General features: G+C 41.8%; 1 long non-coding RNA gene, 1 other non-coding gene and 1 pseudogene across 2 annotated transcripts in view; 2 read left to right on the top strand and 1 right to left on the bottom strand.

The window, feature by feature from the left end:
• Nucleotides 1–4489: 4489 nt before the first annotated feature.
• On the top strand, nt 4490–8217 carry LOC118982612 (60S acidic ribosomal protein P0-like; annotated as a pseudogene).
• LOC118982758 (U6 spliceosomal RNA) lies at nt 6060–6162 on the top strand. The gene has a single exon (XR_005065598.1). It is a non-coding gene; the product is annotated as a U6 spliceosomal RNA (small nuclear RNA).
• Nucleotides 8218–9773: 1556 nt separating the features above from the next.
• Nucleotides 9774–23547, bottom strand: part of LOC118982343 (uncharacterized) — a 45763-nt gene continuing 31989 nt past the window's right edge. Inside the window, exon 4 of the long non-coding RNA XR_005065517.1 lies at nt 9774–9853. This is a non-coding gene — a long non-coding RNA (uncharacterized LOC118982343). The remainder of the gene's footprint in view (nt 9854–23547) is intronic.

The raw sequence follows: 23547 nt of genomic DNA, 5'->3' as shown, positions 1-23547 counted from the left end.
TTGATTCCCAGTCAGGGCACATGCCTGGGTTGTGGGCCAGGTCCCCAGTAGGGGGCGAAGGAGAGACAACTGAGGCATCCGCACATTGACATTTCTCTCCTTCTCTTCCCCTCTCCCTAAAAATGAATAAATAAAATCTTTTTAAATTTTTATAACAGATTTTTTTCCTCTCCTGAGGACCTGTTTATTGACTTTAGAAAGAGAGGAAAGGAGGGAGAGAGAGGGAAAGAAACATTAATGAGAGAGAGAAACATCAAGCAGTTACCTCTCGTCCATGCCCCAGCCGCGGACTGATTCTGCAGCCTAGGCGCATGCCCTGGCCAGAATCAAACCTGTGACCTTTCGGTTTACAGGACAGCGCTCCAGCCAAGTGAGCCCCATCAGCCAGGGCACCTGTACTATTTTTGAATGGCAAATCCTGAAACTCCTGAGTAAATATTTGTCATTTATTTCTAGCCAGTGCCTCCTGTTTTGAGCTCTTCTGACAGCATCTCTCCCCGCTCTGGAGCTCCGGATTTATTTGTGCCAGAAGAGGTATTGCGTTAGTGCCAAGGGCTCTAAGCCATGGCCTGGAGGAGCGTTCGTGTCAGAGCTTGGTGTGTAGACAAGGGTCGGGTGGCGCAGGTGCCAAGAGAAGTCAGCAGAATCTTGCAGTGCCTGGGAGGGAATTTGTACTTTATCCAGAGCAGTGAGGAGCTGTTAAATGTTCAAGCCAGGAAGAGGCAGGGTAAGATTTTATTGAGAAATATGTAATGACCTTATGTAAGACCATTAATTCATTCAAAGGATTCTATATGCATTAATCACATTGGCACCCACATAGATTACAGCAATGCCCGCATATGGGTAAAACACGTTTTCATTCTGTTGACCATAATTGGCGCACATCATGATTCAGAGACCCTTTACAAAACTTTGGGCCCACACCCTCCGCTCCACTGGGGCCCAGGGCTCACAGGCTTGGCATTGCAGGTCTGGTTAATGTCAATGCTGCACCGTTCCTCCTAACAGCAATTAGCAACAGGTTCAGCTTCTTTCCTCAGGTTGGGAAGATAACGTCCCCAGCATAAAGAGGAATGCTTGCCTTCCCATTTGCTATAAGGGAAAAAACACTTCTAAGTCACATAATAGCTGTTACTTCTAACCACTTAAATACAGTTGGCCCTTGGACAGTGTAGGGACTAGGGGTACTGGAAACCCATGCACAAATTTTGACTCCCTCAAAACTTAAGTGCTAACAACCTCCTGTTGACCAGAAGCCTTACTGATGACATACACAGCTGATTAACACATATTTTGTATGTTATATGTATTATATTCTGTATTCTTATAATAAAGTAATCTAAAGAAAATGTTATAAAGAAAATAATAACAGAAAGTACATTTCTATTGTACTGTACATATTTATTAAAAAACATCCATGTATTAAGTGACCCCACAATTCAAATCCTTGTTCAAGAGTCAACTGTATATGCAAACAATTAGGGAGGACTAATACCTCATACATATTTATAGCAATCAGGACTGTTAGCAAAACTAAGAAATATTATTATGTCATCAGTTTTTAGTTTGCCTGACTCTTTTAATACTCACAACATCTGCTAAGGTAGATGCTAGGAGCACAATTGGAATTAACTACCTAATTATGTGATCTTTTGTTCAGTACCCGTGGCTTGTGATACATTCAAGAGAGCAAGGAGCTCTCTTTCTTGTTTACCCTAGTTTCCTCATGCCTCAGACAGTGCCCGGATGTGGTACACATTCAGAATGCATTTGTTGAATGGATTTTTGAGTCCCCCTTCTACAAGTGAGGACACCGAGGCTTGGAGATATTAAGTAGCTTACATTGGAGATGTTAAGTAGCTTCAACTATTAGGTCACCAGCTAATCCAAACCCGTATCTGTTGGACGTCATCTTCTCACTGACTCCCAGAGAGCTTAAGGTTTTATAAGGATCCCACAGCTTGGTTAAGTTCATAGCTATTAAACAGAAAGCTACTGAAAGATTCATTAACACCTTTAAAAAAATCTTAACCATTTTGAAAACACGAGTCAGAATTCAGAGGTGAGCAACAGGAAAATGGTTATGTTTCAACTTGCCACATCTCATAAACATACTACCCTGGGAAATCCACACCTGGCATTTGAGAACAAAAGCTGGCATAGAACTTGGAGGAAGTGTTATTAGGAATTTACCCACCTAAATCTTCCTAAGCTTATTATCAATAAAGAAGATGTTTTCATCAAAATAGAGATCACTGTGGTTTTACAGCTTTTTTCCTCAATTACAATCCTTATCAGGGGAGGACTCCAGTGTCATGGCCACAGGACATTCATCATTCTTACCTTACTTATTTGAAATAGTTGGCTAAAGAAGGCTGGATCCTGATTCTAGACCCTTCATCACAACCAGCCAGGCCTGGGCACAAATTCCCTTCTAAATACTCAGTATTTTGGGGCCTCTGGAAGAAGCAAAGAAAAATAAGATAACCATTTTCCCTGGGAAGGATATTGATGTAATTTGTACAAGCACCTATGGGAACAGAGGGAACTTGATTCCCTGGGAAAAGGCTCCATTGGGAATAAGTAACAAGTCTTGGGCTATTCCCATTCCAGTCCCTTTCTAGGCAGGAGTCTCACCAAGCTGCCAGGCAGGCCCTCAGCCAGACAATGCAAGAGCAACCCTGTGTGAAGTGCAGGTATTGCATCAACCAGGAGATGAGCCCAGACCTTGCCTTCTGTCCAGGTTCCATCACCCAGAGTGTGACTAGAAGGAGAAATGAAAACCACCAGCATATGACTTCAAACTTTCTCTCTTCACTGAAGCAAGGGTAGAGGTCAGAGTGCAAAGGTCTTAGAAACTTGAATTCTCTATAATTTTAGAAACGAACATTGACATAGATTTTGATGGTCTCTGAGCCATCTCTGAGCTGCAAACAATTTTCCCATGTACCACCCCACCACGGTGGACACACCAATGTTATTATTCCCAAATTAGAGACAAAGAGAGTATATCACACATCTAAAGCCATGCTAGTTCCCCCAAAGCCAGCCTCCCGGTGGACTGTTGCTCAGTCATGTTGTTTTGCTTGCTTTTCTCTCTCTTTAAGTCAATCAGCTACTACTTTTACATCACTCGTTCTCCATCTTTGGTGTCTCATCAGAGAATCTAACGAACGCTTTGCATTCTCTTCCCCTCAAAAAGCACATCTATTCACCAACATACGCATGCATGTGCACACACATGCAAACACACAATTGTATATCAGTGATCAGGGCTCTCAGAGATCCCCTGCAGACCATGGACACAGGGCTGAGAACCCTACTACAAGTAATGTGTGTGAGACCGAAGGGGCATAATAACCACATGCAAGGTATGAACCATATTTCCTTGTTTAGAAAGTAAGCTACAGAAAACATTGCAGGGACTGCAGAGAAATCTGATTTTGAATATGTATATTAGATTTTATGGAATTTTCTTAGCTGATATTAGATTAATTTTCATAGATGTGATGACAATGTTTATGTATACAGAAGAATATCTTGATCTTTAGGAGATGCTTAAGTATTTAGAGGTGAATATCATAAAGTTTGCAGTATGTTTTCAAGTGGTGCAGAAAAAATATAGAAAGATGTAAGGTTGAACCATATGATACTTGCCAAGATTATATAATTTTTACTTTATGAAAACAGAAATTGTGTTTTACTTAACCTAATTTAAAAGTAAATATAGCAAACTACTAATAGTTTAATCTATGCCATGGTATATGGATGTTCACTGTAAAGTTCTTCCAACTTCTCTGTACATAGGAAATTTTCATGATAGAATGGGGGAAACAGAAGTTTCTGTTTGTGATAGCTCTCAAATCTACTCCTCTATTAGTCATCTATTGCTATGTAACAAATTACCCCAGATTTAGTGGCTTAAAACAACAAATATTTTTGGGTATGCACCCAAAAGAATTGAAAGCAGAGACTTAATCAAGAGTTACTCGGACACCCACGATCACAGCAGCATTATTCATAATAGCCCGACAGTGGAGCTACCCCAGTGTCCAGCAGTGGGCGGATGGATAGACAAGATGTGGTACACGACCACAGCGGAATATCATTCAGGCTGAAAAAGGAAGGAAATTTTGACACGTGTTATAGTATGAATGAGCTTTGAAGACATTCAGCTAAGTGAAATAAGCCAGTCACGAAAGGACAAATGTTATATGATTCCACATGTATGAAATCCCTAGAGTAGCTAGATTCACAGGGAGGGAAAGTAAGCGGTGGTTGTTGGGGCTGGGCAACTTCACAAGGCCCTCGAAAGCTGCGTCCCACTGCTGCGTTAGTTCCATGTCCAGAGTTTTGTTATTTAAATCAGGACCGGGTGTGGACCAAGCCTGTAGTATGGTCCTTGAAAGTCCTTCCCCTCGGCAGTGGTTGCCAGAGGGGAGAACAGGGAGCTAGTGATTAATGTATAGAGCTTCAGTTTGAAAAGATGGAAGAGGTCTGGAGATGGATGTCCTGAGGACTGCACAATGTGGGCACAGGTGCTTAATACCAGTGTACTGTACACCTGAAAACAGTTAAATGGTAAATTTTACCTATGTATATTGTACCACAATAAAAAACACATTTATAATCTCACAGTGACATCTCAATATACTATTCAGTACAATCAAGTCTCGAGATTCACTGTGAAAGAGCGACCACAGGAGCATGAGAACCAGAAGGCAGGCTCTTTGGGAGCCATCCTAGAAGCTGCTGACCACAGTTTTCCCTCTGGACCCAATGATTCACATGCCCTCTCACATGCAGAATGCACTCACTCCCTCACGAGGTCCTCAAAAACCACACCCCATTACAGCAATCACTCAATATCCAGAATTTCGTTATTTAAATTAAGGCCAGTGTTGATCAGGCCCTTGGTACAGTTCTTTGAGAGCACTTCCTGTCAATCTGTGGACCTGTGAAAATGAATATAGTATCTGCCTACCCGTGACACACACCGTACACACTAGAGGAACAGGTGTAGGACAAATGCTGTAGACATTCCTTTCCAAAATGAAGAAAGTGGGAGCCATAAAGGAGTCCCACAAAGGTTCACAGCAGTTCCAAAATCCAGCCAGGCAAATGTCGGAAGTTACTTAATTAGGTTTCAAGAACTTGGAATAATTGTCCATGGTTCTAGGTTTTGCCAGCCGGGCCTTTCTTTTTTATGAATGGTAGCACACATGTTTGTAGATGAGTAGATTTCTCAGCCTTTTTCCTGGCATTAGAATTTGGGATGTCCAACGGCCTTTCTTTAGTTTGTACTGTCTCTGTCCCTTTCAGTCCAACTTGGCACTGTTTTTGCTGATATCGTTCTCACAAAAACTTAGTGGGTCTCGTGTGGTTCTCCTTGGGGTTCACTCCATTGGACAAAAGTTACACCCACAAATCTCTGTGACATAAGCCCTTCTCCTTGGCCCCCTGCTGAGACAGCAAACAATGCCCTTAAGTTTCTTGGAGGTCCTATTGTTTGACTGAGAGGACCTATAAAACACGCATCCTTTAAAAGGTGCTTTGTGTCCCTTTATGCTACTGTGAGGTACTGACATGTCTATTTCTGAGGTCTTAACAAAAGACTCACAGTCATACCATTTGCTGCCCTATCTTTAGGTTGCTGTTTGAATTGCACCTTGGATTTCAACTTTTCTCAGGAGCCATTTCTTTCTTTTAGCATCTTCTGCCTCTGGACAGGCTGAGCATTTGTAAAAGCACCAAGTGCTAGCTCCTTTTTGTTTAACAGTCCTTCCCTCAATTTACCCCTCTCCTCTTGCATTTTACTATAAGTAGCAAAAAGAAGACAGGTGTCACTTTAGTCACTTGGCTTGGAAATCTCCATAGCTGCCTACCACTGCCCCTTTCTGCTTCACTCCTACTGTTACTATTCTCTCCAGATGAGCGGTTCTCAAAGTTTTGGGGGTCAGGATCACTTTATACTCTGAAAATTATTAAGAACCCCAAAGTTTTGTTTATGTGGATTATATCTACCAATATTACTACATTAAAAATGAAGCATGAGAATGCTCGATTCGTCAGCACATGTACTAAAATTGGAACGATACAGAGATTAGCATGGCCCCTGTGCAAGGAGGACGGGCAAAAAATCAAGCATGAGAAATTTCAAAAATATTTATTAACTCATTAGAAAAACCATTACAGGCCCTCCTCTAGCCAGGCATCCTCATGAGAGTGACATGATCTTTAAACCCCGCATTGCAATCCCTGTTGCACCGCCATGATGCCCAGGGAACCAGGTTGACCTGACAGTCCAACTGCTTCCTTATGATCCAAACTTCTAGAAGACTATCCGAAGCGCTCTACTGTGGGGGCAGACAATGTGGGCTCCAAGCAGATGTGGCAGCCTTGCATGACCCTCCTGGGAAGGCTGTGGTGCTGCTGAAAAGAACAGCGTGATGGCACCCCAGCTCTGGAGAAGCTCTTCCCTCATATCTTGGGGAAGGTGGGCTTTGTGTTCACCAAGGAGGACCCCACTGAGATGAGGGATATGCTTGTAGCATAGGAGCTCCAAACTCAAACTGGGGAGCAGCTTAAGTGTTTGTGATATTCTGAAAAAAAAACCACCCGGAGGACTAGCAGATGTGGACATGCCATTTATTACTCACATTACCGGGGAGCACACTGACGGCAGCGAGGCGGTGGGAGAGAGACCACACCTCCTCTAGTCTACACTCCTTATAGAGGGTCCCAGACAAACAAGGCACGTGTCCTGTGCGTGACTCTTTACACTATGTTACCTCAGTGTAAAGAAAAGGTCAAGAAGCAGTCACAAGACCAGAAGTTGCTCCCAAAAGGATATAAGGAGGACGTTATAATCCATTCCCAAAACAATACACATTCCTTCTGGCCAGGGGCTGTCTGACTAGCCCTCAGTCATGGGACAGGGAAGGGCCATGCCTGTTGATCCCACAATGCTGCTAGCCAATAAAGTGCCAGCTGCTGCCCGTGTGGTGCCCCTGCCTCATGTAAAGTCACTGTGCCACCCCAGAACACGATCTGGGGCCCGAGAAAACCTCCTCCTCCCAAGCTTTAGGCATCACCACTAAAATCTCCAGGGCACCACTGAAATCCTGAGCGATGAGTGATGTGCAGCTGATTAGTGCTGGAGACAAAGTGGGAGCCAGTGAAACCATACTGCTGAGCATGCTGAATATCGCTCCCCTTCCCTTGGGGCTGACCGTCCTTCAGGCATTTGACAGTGGCAGCATCTACAACCCAGAAATGCTTGACATCACAGAGGAGACTCTGCATTCCTGCTTCCTGGAGGGTGACTGCAATGTTGTCAACATATGTCTGAAGACATATGTTACCAAGTGTTGCCTCAGGACCCCTTTCTATCATCAGAGGTTACAAGCAGGTCCTGGCTTTGTCTGTGGAGACAAATCACACCTTTCTGCTTGCTGAAAGGTCAAGGCGTTCTTGGCTGATCCATCTGCCCCAGTGGCTGCTGCCACTACTGCTGCTCCTGCTGCTGCCCCTGCCCCAGCCCCAGCCGAGGCTGAAGCAAAGAAGAGTTGGAGGAGCCAGACGAGGATTTGGACTTAGTCTCTTTGATTAATCACCAAAAAGCAACTAGCTCAGCCAGCTCTATTTGAGTAAAGGCTAACTTCTCTTAAAAAGAAAACAAAAACAATGTTCAAACATTGACGGTGTCATCACACATGTCAAGTAGCCTCTGGAAAACTCCACAGCATACTCAGGATATCATGAGGGTAAAGAAGGCAAATAATATCTTAGTATTGTTATGAAAATAGTTTTGACCTCACAAACCCCCTGGACGGGTCTTCAGGACTGGGGTTGTCTGAACCACACTTTGGGAACTGCTGTCTGGATCATTCTCCTCAAAGCAACAACTTCCCATCCCCTCAGGAGCAAGTTTCAGTCCCTTGCCCTTCCACACCTGTTTCCTGCTCAGCCTTCCACTCATCTCCAGGACTCCAGTCCTGCCGGCCATTCCGTGCTGCCTTGAGGCCTTTATTCTTTCTCCTCGTACTCCCCATCGCTCAGCAGTCATTGCCACCACCAGACTCCCCTCCTCTCCACGACCAGATGAGCTCAGAGTCATGAGGCACTTTGGATTCTCTGTGCCTTGCTAGCTTTGCTTAAATTTTCTCATTAGAATAAAAATTACGTAGTGGGACCCTAACTGGTGTGGCTCGGTTGGGCATCACCTGCAAGGTGAAGGGTCACCAGTTCGATTCCTGGTCAGGGCACATGCCTGGGTTTTGGGTTTAGTCCCTGGTTGTGGTGGGGTCAGAGTGCCTAACGAGAGGCAACCAGCTGATGTGTCTCTCTCATGTGGATGTTTCTCTCCCTCTCTTTCTCCCTCCCTTCCCCACACTCTAAAAATAAATAAAATCTTTTTAAAAATTACATAGTAGCATATGCTTCTTAAAGAAAAAGGGATATAGAAATATATAAAATTTAAAAAGTCTCTTTACTCCTACTCCCCAGTGGGTAACTACTAGAGACTGCTAGTTAGGCATCCTTTTAACACACACATATGTCAGGGATGTGTTTCTTTTTATTTTTTACAAAGAAAAGACCATATTACACATATGTCCTAGAACTGGTTCCCTTCCTCCCTTCCTTCCTCCCTTCCTTCCTTCCTTTTTCTTTCCCTCTCTCTTTCTTTTGTAAAAGCATTGTAGATATTCTTTTTTTTTAGTTTTTAGCAATTTATTTTTTTCCAAATTTTTTATTTAATTATTTTTCAAGTACAGTTTTCTGTCTATTACTCCCATCCCATCCCACCCCCATGCTTCCCCCCTCTTTCCCATTTCCACCCTTCTCAGTTGTTGTCCATGTATCCTTTATATATGTTCCTCTAAATCCCTCCCCTATTTCCCCTGAAATTCCCTCCCCTATCCCCTCTGGTCACTGTCAGCCTGTTCTCTATTTCAGTGTCTTTGGTTATATTTTGCGTGCTTGTTTGTTTTATTGTTTAGCTTCCTGTTAAAGGTGATATCATATGGTATTTGTCCTTCAACACCTGGCTTATTTCACTCAGCATAATGCTTTCCAGTTCCATCCATGATGTTGCAAAAGGTAGGAGCTCCTTCTTTCTTTCTGCTGCATAGAATTCCATTGTGTATATGTACTATAGTTTTTTGGTAGATATTCTTTGGATAAATCTACTACATTTTTCCCCAATCCCCCCCACACACACAAAAAACAATGCTTATTTATTTGAATGGTTTCATTAAATAAGTTCACAAGGGTAAAAATCTTCAGACAAAGTACCTTTGGACAAAAAAGTACAGTTGTTTTGAGTTGCTGCCAACTCAACTGGTAAAATATCCAGTTAGCAATTGGGCTAGAAACCTCTAATATTTGAACATATTTTACTTTTTACATTTAAATAATATAAAGAAAAACTACAACTCAGGAAAAAATTAATGTAAAAAAAGACACTCAAATGAGAAACAAAATTATTTAAATGGGGACCCAGTCTGTACCATTAGAGGAATATAAGTAAAGACATTCTATGCTTAAAGTTTTCCGTAAGAGGAAAAGCCTCACACAGGCTTTTAACATACACTGATAAAGAACTAAGGGTCTGCCAGTGGTCCCGCTCTGGGCTCTGGGTGACGTCTCCCCTCCCACACTGCTCAGGATGCCCACCTTCCAGTTATTGGGAATCTCCTCTGTTCCATCCTCCTTGCTCTCTCCCAGGCAGTTGTGAGCAAAGAAGTAGACCAAGTGGGTAGATTTCCTTGAAAAGTGTACAGAATTCCTGTCCTCTTCATCTCCACTTTCCAAACACCGTCAGTTTGAGCTTTTCTCATTTTTTCACCTTAAGGACACAATGAAAACCACCCATGAGGAAGAAGGCAGTATATCTCCACCTTTGTGAGTTGGTTTCTTGTGACTTGAGCTGAGTGAACGCCTAGAAATGTACAGTTTCTGTATTCAAGGAACAAGAAAAGCACACAAGAAACCCAGTCCCAGCATCCCTCCCTACTTTCAGAGCACTGTGGAGATCACAAACAAAACCAGTTAAGCAAGAGATTATGCAGAGCTTTGAGTTCTTTTGCACACTGAAATTTAAAATTGTTACATAAATTATAAACCTGTCAGCCTTGTCCTTTTATGGTTTTTGTATTCTCAGTCTTGCTTGGAAAGAGCTTTCCTAATCCCAAGATTTAGGGGGGGAAAGAAGTTACGTATTTGATTTTGGTACTTTCAATATGGTTTAACTCCTCAATCTATCTGGAATTTATTTTAGAATCTTTTCCCAAATTGGTGGATCAAGTAATCCCTCTAGTAGCATTTCCCTATTTATTTGAAATGTCCCCTTTAACAGGTAAAGTATTCTTCTATTCTTTGGCTATTTCTAGATTGTATTCGGTTCCACTGATTTGTCCTATTGATTCTGTGTCTATTTCACACTGTTTTTATCATTAAAGCTTCAAAGTCTGTTTTGATATCTAAAAAGGATATTTTCTCATTTTTCTTTTTAAAAAAGATTGTATTTATTTTCATTTTCAGAGAGAGGGGAAGAAAGAGACAGGGAGAAGCATTGAGGTGTGAGACATACATTGATCAGTTGCCTCTCATATACCCCCAACTGGGGACCAGGCCCGCAACCTTGGTGACATGTGCCCTGACCAGGAATCACACTGGTGACCTTTTGGTTCACAGTCCAGTGCTCAATCCACTAAGCCACACCAGCGAGGCCTCATTTTTCTTTATTTTCCCAATTTTTCTTAACCTTTTTTGTACTTCATTAGTTTTAACAACCCAAAGTAAAACTGAGTGTATTTTCTCATCTGAAAAGATCAAAACTTGGAACTCTACAATCATCTGGATATCAGCGAGGTCCACTCAGGAAAATGGAGTCTTCTCTGTCTTTCAAGCAGAGGGGATCCAACACAGGGAAGTAGTGTCATGAGACAAAAGGACTAAGAAGCCTAATGCAAGAACAGGAAGCTATTTATTATAAGGGGGATGCAACGGGAGGAGGACGAGGTAATATTATAGAGTAGGAGTCATGTGGTGGGACTTAGAACTTCACTCAGGCAGCCTGATGGGAGCTGGGACCACGGAGGGAGGCCTGCAGAACAGTTACTGGAGCCATGTAGGAGACATAGCTGTTGCCAGAGACACCCCATGAAGGAGAGAAGAAGAGAAAAAGAGAGAGAGAAAGATGAGGAGAAATACTCCACTTCTCTAAGCTTTCACTGGTGCTTCCCATTGGTTGAATCTACCTGGAAGCCAGAGGGTAAGGGAGCCTGGGAAATGTAGTCCTCCTCTATGATGTAGCACAAAGGTTAGGAAAGTCAAGGAATTAATTAGAGCAAAAGCAGTTAGTTGGCCACAACTACATACTAGTAATCTTGGGAAATTTAACCTCCGTTTGCTTCAGCTTTCTCCTCCAAAAAGTAGGGATAAATAATGGTACTAGCCTCACAAGGCTACTGTGAGAATTCAATGCATTAATATGTGTTAAATGCTTTGTAAGCATTTAATAAATATTATTATTATTCTGTAAAATGAAGATGACCATTCCTATCTTTCAGAGTTACACTCAACAATAAAGTGAAGTAGTGACTGTAAGATGTCTGCATGATGTTGTGTACATAATACCGGATACTTCACAAATGTTAGCTCTCCTGTGGCCCCACTGCCTCACTCTTAGTACATGCTCAATAATGTCTATAGCTGACAATAATGGTGACCTTGACCTGGGGAGAGGCAGTTTCCTGAGAGTTGGGAGGGCCATTCTTGCTCTTTTGGAGAGCTAAGAGGACTCTGGAGGGCTGGGACTTCAGGCGTCTGGGCAGCGCATAGCCCTGCATCAGCCAGTACACCCAAGTGTAGGGGTGCATTTGAAATGACATCTTGCATCTTTTCGAGGGGGTTCTGCTCCCATTGGTGCCCCTTCTTGGATTGTAGTGTGTTCTTCTTGGCTCATGGTAATAACTTCATTTCTATCACATACACAGTGTGAACATTCATGAGTGTACAGTGCTGTCTGTGTGTTGAGTGCTCTACCATTCATGACATTGCCCCATCTGATCCTCCCAATGAGCCCTCTAATGCAGATCAAGCAAGCTCCACTATTGCTGCTGTACTGCAATGGAAGTCAAGACTCCAAGAAGACCCAAAGGCCCACAGTGACTTGGGATGAGGCCACCTCACTCTAGTTCAGGATTCTTCCTATTCATATCTCAGGCTGCCCCCCTCAGAAGCATGTGTGGATTAATGTATACACACACACACTCACCTACCACCACCACCACATATATAATAGATTCAAAATCCCTGAAGAGAAGGTTCATGATTCTTCAATCTTAGTATCCCCTGCAACAGATAGTGCCTGGCAGCTAGAAAATAAGTGATTGTGAAATTGAGTTGGCTTTAACTTCCGAACTGGGCCCCCTTGGGGAGTGAGAGGGGCACATAGATGAGGATCACTGCCAGAACCGTTGTTCAAGTCCAACTTGAACAAACTCTGAGTGTTGTAGCCCTGGATTCTGGCTCTATTCAGACCATTCTCAGGCCACCCACGGAGAAGAGAGGCCCCATCACCAAGAGAAGCTGTGATGCCCTGGGAAGTACATCTGCCCCCCTGGCTCTACCCCAAGGTGCCGAACAGCTTCTTCTGGAGGGTGGGGGTCCTGGAAGGCAGAAGCTTGTTCTAAAACTATGGTAGTGATAATCAACCAATTGCCTCAGCTGCCCACTCAGGGGCCTGGCATTCACACTCGTCCCTGGCAAACTAGTCAGAGAAGAAGTCTGGCAGGTGAGCATGAAGCACTGGCAGGAAGCATGGAACACTAAACATTACAAGCCTGAATTAATAAAATAGATTGCCATTAGGGCATCACTGTCTGCCAGGCTCTTCTACATAAATATAACTGGTTCTACTTCTCACTCAGCCAAGGCAGGAACACTGCTGAATTCTGACCCTGCCCTTTGTACTGGCTTCAGCTATGATACTTGCTCTCCTCTGATACTTTGCAGAATGTACATACTAACTGATTTGGCTTTGCCTCTGTGCTTTTTCTCCTTACCCTGAAATCGTAGGCCACTCTGTCCTGTCAGCTTAGCACAGGTGGCCCAGGCAGCTGCCCACGCCACTGCTGTGTGCTTTGGAGAGCCCTGGTGATGGCCTCATTCTCTCCTCTGCCCACAGAAGTCCCAGCGCCCTTGAAAGTCAACAGGAAAAGGCAGGGTCATGAATTAGGCTACAGGCAGCGAGTGGGAAGAACCAAAAGCAAAGACTTCACTACAGCCCGAGAGACCCTTCAGTTGGTCCCTTTATCCCTCAGGCCCCATTTCCTCTTACTCTTCTGTCACACCACTCTGTTTCTGGAATATGCCAGGCCCACTCCTGTTGCTGGGACCATGAGTCACTCGGTGCCTAGAAGCCTCATACTCCCTCCAACTTCCTGTTTGGTGCTTTGTTCTAAAGTCATGTTCTCACTGAGGCCTTCCTTGACCCCCCTCTCTACATCCTTTATTCTCTCCCCCTGCTTTTTCCTTGGCACCTCTCACCATCCATCGTAGCTCGTTGGCTACTGTTCTCCCGCCTCGGAGGTTTTGTCTGTTTGCTCACTGCTGCATCTCCAGCACCGACAACAGTGCCTGACCCATAGCACACACTCAGTAATATTCAGTAAATTCTTGCATAAATGAGGCTGGACTCTGAGCTGACACCAGGGAGCCATGTGGTTGGAATCTCCCTTCAGGCCTGACTCAGTTCATCTGTCTAATGACAAGGGCATATGTGCTGCTGTGTAAGCTGCCTTCCAGCAGTAATTATTAATGATTTCAGGCAATATCCTTTTACCACCCTAGAGTGGCTCAGACACAGCCAGCTAGGGATGGGAGGCAAGAAGCGGTTGCCAGATGACTAGCTGGGATCTCAAGTCATCCACCCCCAGAGTTAATCCTCAGTGAGGCTCAGGATTATTAGCTCTTGAGACTCACATGACCTCCTGGCTGGACCAGGCCCTAAATGACCATGAGATGCACTTGAAAAAACAACTCCAACATAGGGAGGTAATACTGAGGCCTGAGAAGAAATAAAGATTTGCTGAACTTCGTACAGAATTTTTGCAAAATTAGACTTGATCTAGCTCTCATTCAACAAATACTTCTCAGGACTCCCTCTGCACCAGGCACTGTTCTAGGGCAATGAACCAGAGGGACGAGGTCTGGACTTGACCTGTGTGTTTGTTGTGAGTCCTGGTGTGCCATTCCTTCCCAAGGCCTAGGGCCGACTTCCCCGTGACCTCCTGCTCTTCACGTGTGAAATCGCCCCTGACCCATTAGCCACACATAGATGGATAAACCCTCTTCATCTCATGAACTACACCAGCCAGACCCATGAGACTCTGCACTGATTCCGCCACATACCCCTCCTTCATACCAGACACATCAACTTTGTACTTCCGTCTAGCTTTCAGGGAATTTCAAAGTTCTTCTTCATCTTACCATTCCCTGACAAACTTACCTTCTGTATGTGTGGGGCTAACTTTCTCAGGGGACCCCAACCTAAACTATGTCTTCTGTGTTCAGCACCGTGATCTGCCTTCCCTATCTGAATCATCTCTCCTTTCCCTTCCCTTTCACCTGCCTCTTCAAAGCTGCTCGTTGCAGCTAATCAACGTCTCATCTTCAGGGGGAGGCAGCCTTCCTCAGATCCCAGCTCTTGACAAACTCCCCACTGCCTAGAATGCCCACTCACCACAGGTGTGTTACTGCCCATACCACCCATCTTTCCATGTAACGACCGGCTGTCTGAGGCTGTTTTGTGCGCCTGTGTCTCATCTCTCTGTGAGACTGTAAACTCCCTGAGAGCAGGGACCACTTTCACTTTCCTGTATCTTATACAGCCCAGTACCCATTCACTGGGCAATCAATCAGTGATAGATTTGACCTGGATTCACCAAACTGTGATATTTAAGAAGAATACATTTGGGGAAATGTGTATTTTTTTAGAGATACAAAGAGAAAAATGTAGAACGCCAGTTTGGAATATGGTCCGATCACCACAATGTAAACAATGTATTCATCTGGGTAAAACTGCAAGGCAATCGGTGAGAATAGGGCTCTGTTAGAGTGATGTGTTGCACTAATCTGTGAACGTTGCTAATTCATTTTGTCAATGTAAGATCATGAAAACCTGTAGAGAATGTTTATAAGAGTTTATTTGAGCCAAACTAACGGCATGAGAAAGCAAGGTCTCAAATGTTCTGGAGAATGACAATTTTGAAGTGCCCTTTATACATCTGGAATTAAAGAGGGAATTAAGGAAGATTACATGAGAATAGGAGAAAGCAAGACAGGGAAATCTGCATGATTGAATTACAGGATAGTTTACAACTCCAAAGGGTATGAAAAAAGAGGATTATTCTGGCTTTTCAAAGGCGTGTTAACCGAGATGCACAAGAGCAGTGGACAGGGCTTGCTTAGGGCAAGGATAAACCTTTTTACAGTCCTGGAGCTCACTACCCACCATGACCCGCCTGGTTAGGAATTCATGATCTGATCACCCTGTGAGGTTACTCTCAGTCAGATTTACTACAGAGCCCCCTGCTTTTTGTCCTTACTTGTTTATGGATTTGAAAAGATTTTGAAAAATACATGGAGAGCTTTAAGTGTCCTGGAAACATCCCAGTCTTGGGTGCAAACTCATTAAGTCTTTCCTAGGAAGTAAGAGAGGGGAGTGGGGTGGGCAGGATTGATGGTCCTTTAGAGACTTTGTTTACACACAAATAACTGAGCAAAAGGGAAAAGTATCTCAAGCCCACTTTTTACTTGCAAATATGGGAATGGGACAGAAAAAGAAATAGTTTAAAATAACCCAGTGAAATCACATGAGCATAAGGATATTTTTTTCTCTCAACAAGAATGGGAAACTCCCTGAGTTTCTCGGCACTTCGTACCCCAGTAGGAGGGAGTATACCTGTCCACCTAGGCAAGAACTGTTCTAGACACTGGCTTTCTTCGAGTCCTTAATCTTTTCTACATGTTCATTTTGTCCATATCAGATATTGGCTCTCAAAGGTAAGGACCCCACTGTTTTTTCCTATAAAAGAGATGGCCCCACCGTACACCTAACATCTAAGAGGAACTTGGGAGATCATTTGGTCCAATCCCCTCATCAGACACAGGAGAACTAAATTCAGAGAGTGGGCATGTGCCAAGGCCATGTAACCAGGGATTTTGGGCGTGGGGTGGGAGGAAGTCCTAGAGAGCTCTGGAGTGTTCAAGCCCAGCCATTACACTATCACTGGTTAGCCTGGATATTTAGAGTGTCCCTCTGGTAAGCGTGCATTGAGCACATACCCCTTGGGCCAGAAAAATGATAAAAGACCAACAATAAACAAATGATATTCCCTAACATTATAGGAGCTGAAAATTCAGAGGGAGAGATGGGGCAAGTTCATGGATAAACACAAAGCAGAAAGGAGGGAGGATAGCAAGAGGCACATCAAGGTGGGCCAAGAAAGGCTCTGTCGTTATTAAGCTGGTCGTCAAAGCCTTGAAGGTTTTCACCACAATAAGAATGAAGACAGAGGCACCATACCAGTTGAGCTGATTTATCAGATACTTATTGATCACCATCCACCACATGCTAAGCAAAGTTCCAGGCACTTGAGAAGCAAATCTCTGCCTTCATGGAGCTTACATTCAAGTAAAAATGGGAACAGATATCTCACAAAATGTATGAGTAAAAGCAGGTTACACAGGCTGGAGAGATTATGAAATTGTGCAGCCACTGGAGAAAACAGAAAGGCAGTTCCTCAAAATACTAAACATGGAATGATCATCAGATGCAGCAATTCCACTGCTGGTACGTACTCACCCCATGCAGAAATCTGGGGTGAGTGGTCCAGACAGAGTGATCAGCAAGTACAAAAGCCCTGAGGCAGAACCAGCAAGGAGTTTAATGTGCCAGAGCCATTGCCATGAGCATCCACTGGTTTAGCTCTGTGCCTCTTCGGTCAGTACCAATGGTATCAGGGAACCTGCTTAAGAGTGGAGCTGGGAAAAACTTCCCTCCACCCTGGGGGAAAATGCACAGTACGTAGGACTTTATTTGGGTGAGGGGTGGGGGAAATGACTTGGTTTTATTAAACTTGTATCAAAGTCACTGTAGATGCTAGCAATGATTCTTCTTTTAGAAACATGACCATTCAGACCACAAGAGCTGCATATGACCATAACTTCATTTCTCTGGAAAGAATTCTGCTGGGACAGGAACTGAGAATTCTTTCTCCATGACCTCTGGGTGAGTTTGTGTTCTATGAGAATATTGGCTTTTGCATTTCTCATTAACTGCTCTCATAGTTCCTGGTTTAACTGTCATTAAACTCTTTTATGACTTTCGCCCTCATGGAACCAAGAATAAAGGTAAGTAAAGAACTCATCCAAGGCAGAACATTCCAACAGTCTGAGGTGATTCCTTTTCATAAAACCTAAAGTTTCATGCCAGGGAATTTATAGAAAAATAAAGCCAGAATAGTCAAGTGCAAATGGTATCATTATAATGATGTGAGATGGAACAAGATATTTCTTTCAAGGCATTTTAATTGCCAGATGCAAAAGATAGTAGAAACTCTTCTTGAAATTTTGTCATCCTTATGGCTAATGACCAGTGGGGCAGTATTAACGACTCTACAACATTTCTGACAACATGTGATGGCCAAGAGCCAGTAATGACTTCAGAGTGAGCTTTCTCAACCTGCCAGCCCACCATCTTGGCTAGGCCTAAATGCCAGCTGCCTGACTCAGCCTGATTTGCAGGTCCATGGTTTGTTAGTCCGTCCTCATGTAGAAGCTGATACTCACAGTAAAGTTTTTAGGATACTAGTCTGAAGTTCAATGCTGAGGAATGTGGTGGACCTCACAGTGATCTCCGGAGGGATCTTCTGTGTAAGCCGCAGTGTTCTGGACAGAGCATGGGAAGGAACAGAAGCCAGGAAGTCTGAGGTGTCATCATGGGTCACATCTGTGCTGGATATCTTTAGTGTGCTTAACCTACCCCAGAGCCACTCCTTACTCTTGTCTAACCAGCTCTGTGGCCCAGGAGAGTGATCTATATTGAACTTAACAGGCAACCTGGTTTTATTGAGGCCAGTGAGGATCTCTCAGCAGGATAGACAGGTTGAGTGTTCGTTCCCCTGATGTCCTAGGTCTCTGTGAGCCACTGTATCCTACTATTGCAGGTCTCTCTCCCTAGGTTCTGGCAATTGTGCCTTCCTCTCCCTTGCAGGCCCAGGTAGGTCTACACAGCCCCATACTGTTCCTTGTAGTTTCTTCTCACCTTGCCCCCTCTTTACTGAAATCTGCTGAAATTTTCCAGTTAGAGTGTGTCCTTCAGGACCCTGGCACTAATGAGCTAGGTGGCCCTGGTCTCACCAACATAGGCACCATTGCTGTGGTTTACTCATCTTTAAATTGGAAATTAAAATGCCAGCTCTTATATACTTGTTTCTCAAAGTTTTCACAGGGTAACAATGGACATAAAGCACTAAACAAACATTTTTAAAACATGCTCCAGATGAAATTGCAGGACAAAATAAAAATAGCCAGAAAAAAAACAGCCCAGCTGGTGTGGCTCAGTGGATTGAGTGCCAGACTGGGAAGCAAAGAGTTGCTGGTTCGATTCCCAGTCAGGGCACAAGGGGCAGGGGCAGGTCCCCAGTATAGGGTGAGAAAGAAGCAACCACACACTGCTGTTTCTCTCCCTGTCTTTCTCCCTCCCTTCCCCTCTCTCTAAAAATAAAGAAATAAAATCTTTAAAAAGAATTCCAGAAAAAAAACAAAAAACAAAATGGAGGGACACAATCTACCAGGTCTAGGGTTCAGAACACTGTATGCTCAATGAACTTAGGGGAAAAATAGATGAACTCAATGAGAACTTACACAGAGAGACAGAAACAATTTTAAAACACAGTAGGAAATAAAGAATACAATGAGGGAAATAAAGAACACAGTAAATGAAATAAACAGCAGATTAGATGATGCTGAGGATTAAATCAATGATTTGCTAAGACAAGGTAGCAAAAGTGCCCATTCAGAACTGCAAAAAGAAAAAATGAATTTTTGAAAATGAAGATAGATTAAGGTACCTCTGGGACAACATTAAGCATAACAACGGTCTCATCCCAGGAGTACTGGAAGGAGGAGAGAGAGAGAACAGGCGCTTGAAAACCTCTTTGAAGAAATAATGACTGAAACTTCCTTAACTTGGAAAAGGAAATAAACATACAAGTTGAGGAAACAAAGAGAGTTCCAAATAAGATAAACACAAGAGGCCCACACCAAGACACATCATAATGAAAATTCCAAAGGTTAAAGGTGAAGAAAGAATTTTAAAAGCAGCAAAATAGCAATTAGTTATGTACAATGGTGCTCCAATAAGACCGTCAGCTTACTTCTCAATGGAAACATTGCAGGCCAGAGGGACTATCATGAAATATTCCAAGTGATAAAAAGCAAGGACCTACAACCTAGATTACTCTACCCAGCAAGACTATCATATTTATTTATTTATTTATTTATTTATGATTTTCTTGTTTGTTTTTTAGAGGAAGGAGAAGGAAGGGAGAAAAAGAGTGAGAAAAAACATCAATATGAGAGAGAAACATCGATCAGTTGCTTCTTGCACATGCCCCGACAGGGAACTGAACCCACAACCTAGGCATGTGTCCTGACCAAGAATTAAACTGACAATCTTTCACTTTGCAGGATGACACCCAACAACTGAGGCACACCAATCAGGGCACTGGCTATCATTTAGAGTCAAAGTGGAGATAAAGAGTTTTCCAGACAAGAAAAAGCTAAAGGAGTTTGTCACCACCAAGCCAGTATTATAAGAAATGGTAATGGGACTTTTTTTAAGATGAAGAGAAATAAAAAAATATGAATAATAAAATGGTAATAACTACATGCCTATTAATAATTATTTTAAACATAAATGAATTAAGTGCTCCAATTAAAAAGACATAGAATGACTAAATGGATAAAATAACAAGACCCTTAAATATGCTGCATATAGAAGACCCCTTTCATATCAAAAGACAGACAGCCTGAAAGTAAAGGGATGGAAAAATATATTACATGCAAATGAAAAAAGCTGGTGTAACAATTCTTATATTAGACAAAAACAGACTTTAAAACAAAGGTTATAACATAACAAGAGACAGAGAAAGACATTGCTTAATAATAAAGGGATTAATCCAACAAGAGAATATAACCCTTGTAAACATTTATGCACCCAATATAGGAGCACCTAAATGTATAAGGAAGACATTGATCAACATAAAGGGAGAGATCGACAGTAATAAAGTCATAATAAGAGACTTTAACACCCCATTGACATCAATAGATAGATCATCTAGACAGAAAATCAACAAGGAAATAGCTCTTAATTAATACATTAGACCATATGGATTTTTAAAAGATTTTATTTATTTATTTTTAGAGAGAGGGGAAGGGAGGAAGAAAGACAGGGAGAGAAACATCTATGTGTGAGAGAAACATTGATCTATTGCCTCTTGCATGCCCAACTGGGGACCTGGCCTGCAACCTAGGCATGTGCCCTGATCTGGAATCAAACCAGCAATTTTTTGGTTTGCAAGACAAAGCCCAACCCACTGAGCTAAACCAGGCAGGGCTAGACCAGATGGATTTAATTGATATTTTAAAAATATTTTTCAAGCACATGTAGAACATTTTCCAGTATAGGTCACATGTTAGGCACCAAAACAATTTCAATAATTTTAAAAGATTGAAATTATACCAAGGTGGCAACCATTTTCTATTGGCATCATGGCTGCCCTTAGACCTCTTGTGAAACTCAAAATCATCAAAAACAAGATCAAAAATTTTATTCTACACCAGTCAGACCAACATGGTAAAATTAAGCATAACTGGCAGAAATCTAGAGGCATTGACGATAGGGTATGCAGATGATTCAAGAGCCAGATCTTGATGCCTAAGATTGGTTATGGGAGAAATAAGAAAAGAAAGTACATGTTGGCCAGTGGCTTTTGGAAGTTTCTGGTCCCCAACATCAAGGAACTTGAAGTGCTACTTATATGCAACATATGTTACTGTGCTGAGACTGTTCTCATCTCCTCAAAGAACTGCAAAGCCATTGTGGGAAGAACAGCCCAGCTGGCCATGAAGCAAAGAAAATGAATATACATCTTGTGTGCACATTGTATCCGTGTTAATAGAATCATAAAATTCTGCCATCTGGTAGAAGGTAGGACAGGAAGGAAGGAAGGAAGGAAGGAAGGAAGGAATGAAGGTAGGTCATACCAAGCATTACCTTTGATCTCAATGATATAAAATTAGAAATCAATTACAAAAAAAAACCTGAAAAAATGCATGAACACATACAGGCTAAACAATATGCTACTAAATGATGAATTCGTTAACAATGAGATCAAAGAAGAAATCAAAAGATAATCTGAGACAAATTACAATGAAAACACAATAACCCCAAATCTATGGGACACAGACAAAGCACTTCTAAGAGGGAAATTCAAAGCAATACAGGCCTACCTCAAGAAACAAGAAAAATCTCAAATTAACACCTAAGAGAACTAGAAACAAAAGCCAAAAGTGAATAAAAGAAAGGAGATAATAAAGATCAGAGCAGAAATAAACAGAGTCTAAAAAATACAAAATATCAATGAAACCAAGATCTAGTTCTTGAAAGTATATAATAAAATGACAAACCTTTAACCAGATTCACCAAGAAAAAAAAGAGAGGACCCAAATAAATAAAATCAGAAATGAAAGAAGATAAGTGACACCACTTATATTTCTGACACTACAGAAATACAAGTGATTATAAGAAGATACTATGAACAATTGTATGCCAACAAATCGGACAACTTGGGAGAAATGGATAAATTCCTAGAAACACACAAACTTCCAAGACTGAAACTAGAAGAAACAAAAAATCTGAACAGACCAATAACTACCAACAAAATCAAATCAGTACAAAAAACTTTCAACAAATGAAAGTCTTGACCAGATGACCTCACAGATGAATTTTACCAAACATTCAAAGAAGAACAAACACCTATCCTTTTCAAACTACTCCAAAAAATTGAAAAGGAGAGAAGGCTCCTAATCTCAATTTATGATATAAGAATCGCCCTGATTCCAAAAACAGACAAAAACATTTTTTAAAAAGAAAGAATTATAGGCCAATATCCTTGATAAATATAGATGCAAAAATCCTGAACAAAATATTAGCAAACTAAATTAAGCAATACATTAAAAAGATCATACACCATAATCAAGTGGGGTTTATTACTGGTATGAGAGTTTGGTTCATATCTGTGAATCAATTAATGGGATACACCACATAAACAAAATAAAAGTTATGTAATTGTATCAATGGGACAGAAAAAGCATTTGACAAAATCCAGCATCCATTTATGATTAAAAATTCTCAGCAAAGTGGGAATATAGGGAACATACCTCAACATCATACAGACCATATATAACAAACCCAGGACTAATGTCATATTCAGTGGTAAAAAGCTAAAAGCATTTTTCTTAAGATCAGGAACAAGACAAGGATGTCTACTTTCACCATTTGTATTCCATGTAGCATTGGAAGTCTTAGCCACAGCAATCAGACAAGAAAAAGAAATAAAAAGCATCCAAATTGGAAAGGAATAAGCAAAACTGTCTTTATTTGCAGATGACATGATATAATATATAGACAGAACCCTAAAAAGTCCACCAAGAAAACTATTAGAACTGAATTAAAATGAATTCAACAAAGTAGCAGAATACAAAATTAATATGTAGAAACTGGTTGCATTTTTATACACCAATAACAAATTCTGAGAAAGATAAATTTAAAAGAATGATCACATTTACAATTGCATCAAAAACAATACCTAGGAATACATTTAACTGAGGAGGTAAAAAACCTGTACTCGGAAAATTATAAGTATTGAAGAAACTGAATAAGATACAATTCAGTGGAAGCATATACTATGCATATGGATAGGAAGAATTAACATTCTTAAATTGTCCACACTACCCAAAGTAATCTATAGAGTCACTGAAATCCCTATCAAAATATTAATAATATTTTTCAGAGAACTTAAGAAATAATCCTAAAATTTATATGAAGCCACAAAGGACATCAAATAGCCAAAGCAATCTTGAGAAAGAAGTGCAAAATTGGGAGTATCATGCTACCTGATATAAAACTACACTACAAGGCTATAATAATCAAAACAGCATGGGACCAGCATAAAAACACACGAATAGATCAGTGGAATAGAATAGAGCACCCAGAAATAAACCCATGCCTATATTGTCATTAATCTGTGACAAAGGAGGCAAGAATATACAATGGGATAGACAGTCTCTTCAATAAATGGTTTTGAGAAAACTGGAATGATACTGCAAAAAAAAAAATAGATCACCTTCTTATACCACATATATAAACTCAAAATGGACTAAAGACTTAAATGTAAGATCCCAAAT

The sequence above is a fragment of the Sturnira hondurensis genome, unplaced genomic scaffold (assembly GCF_014824575.4).
Source record: "Sturnira hondurensis isolate 20B ecotype Veracruz unplaced genomic scaffold, ASM1482457v3 Scaffold0002039, whole genome shotgun sequence".
NCBI classification, from domain to species: Eukaryota; Metazoa; Chordata; class Mammalia; order Chiroptera; family Phyllostomidae; genus Sturnira; species Sturnira hondurensis.
The sequence above is the reverse complement of the archived record's forward strand: the minus strand, read 5'-3'. Positions and strand labels throughout refer to the sequence as shown.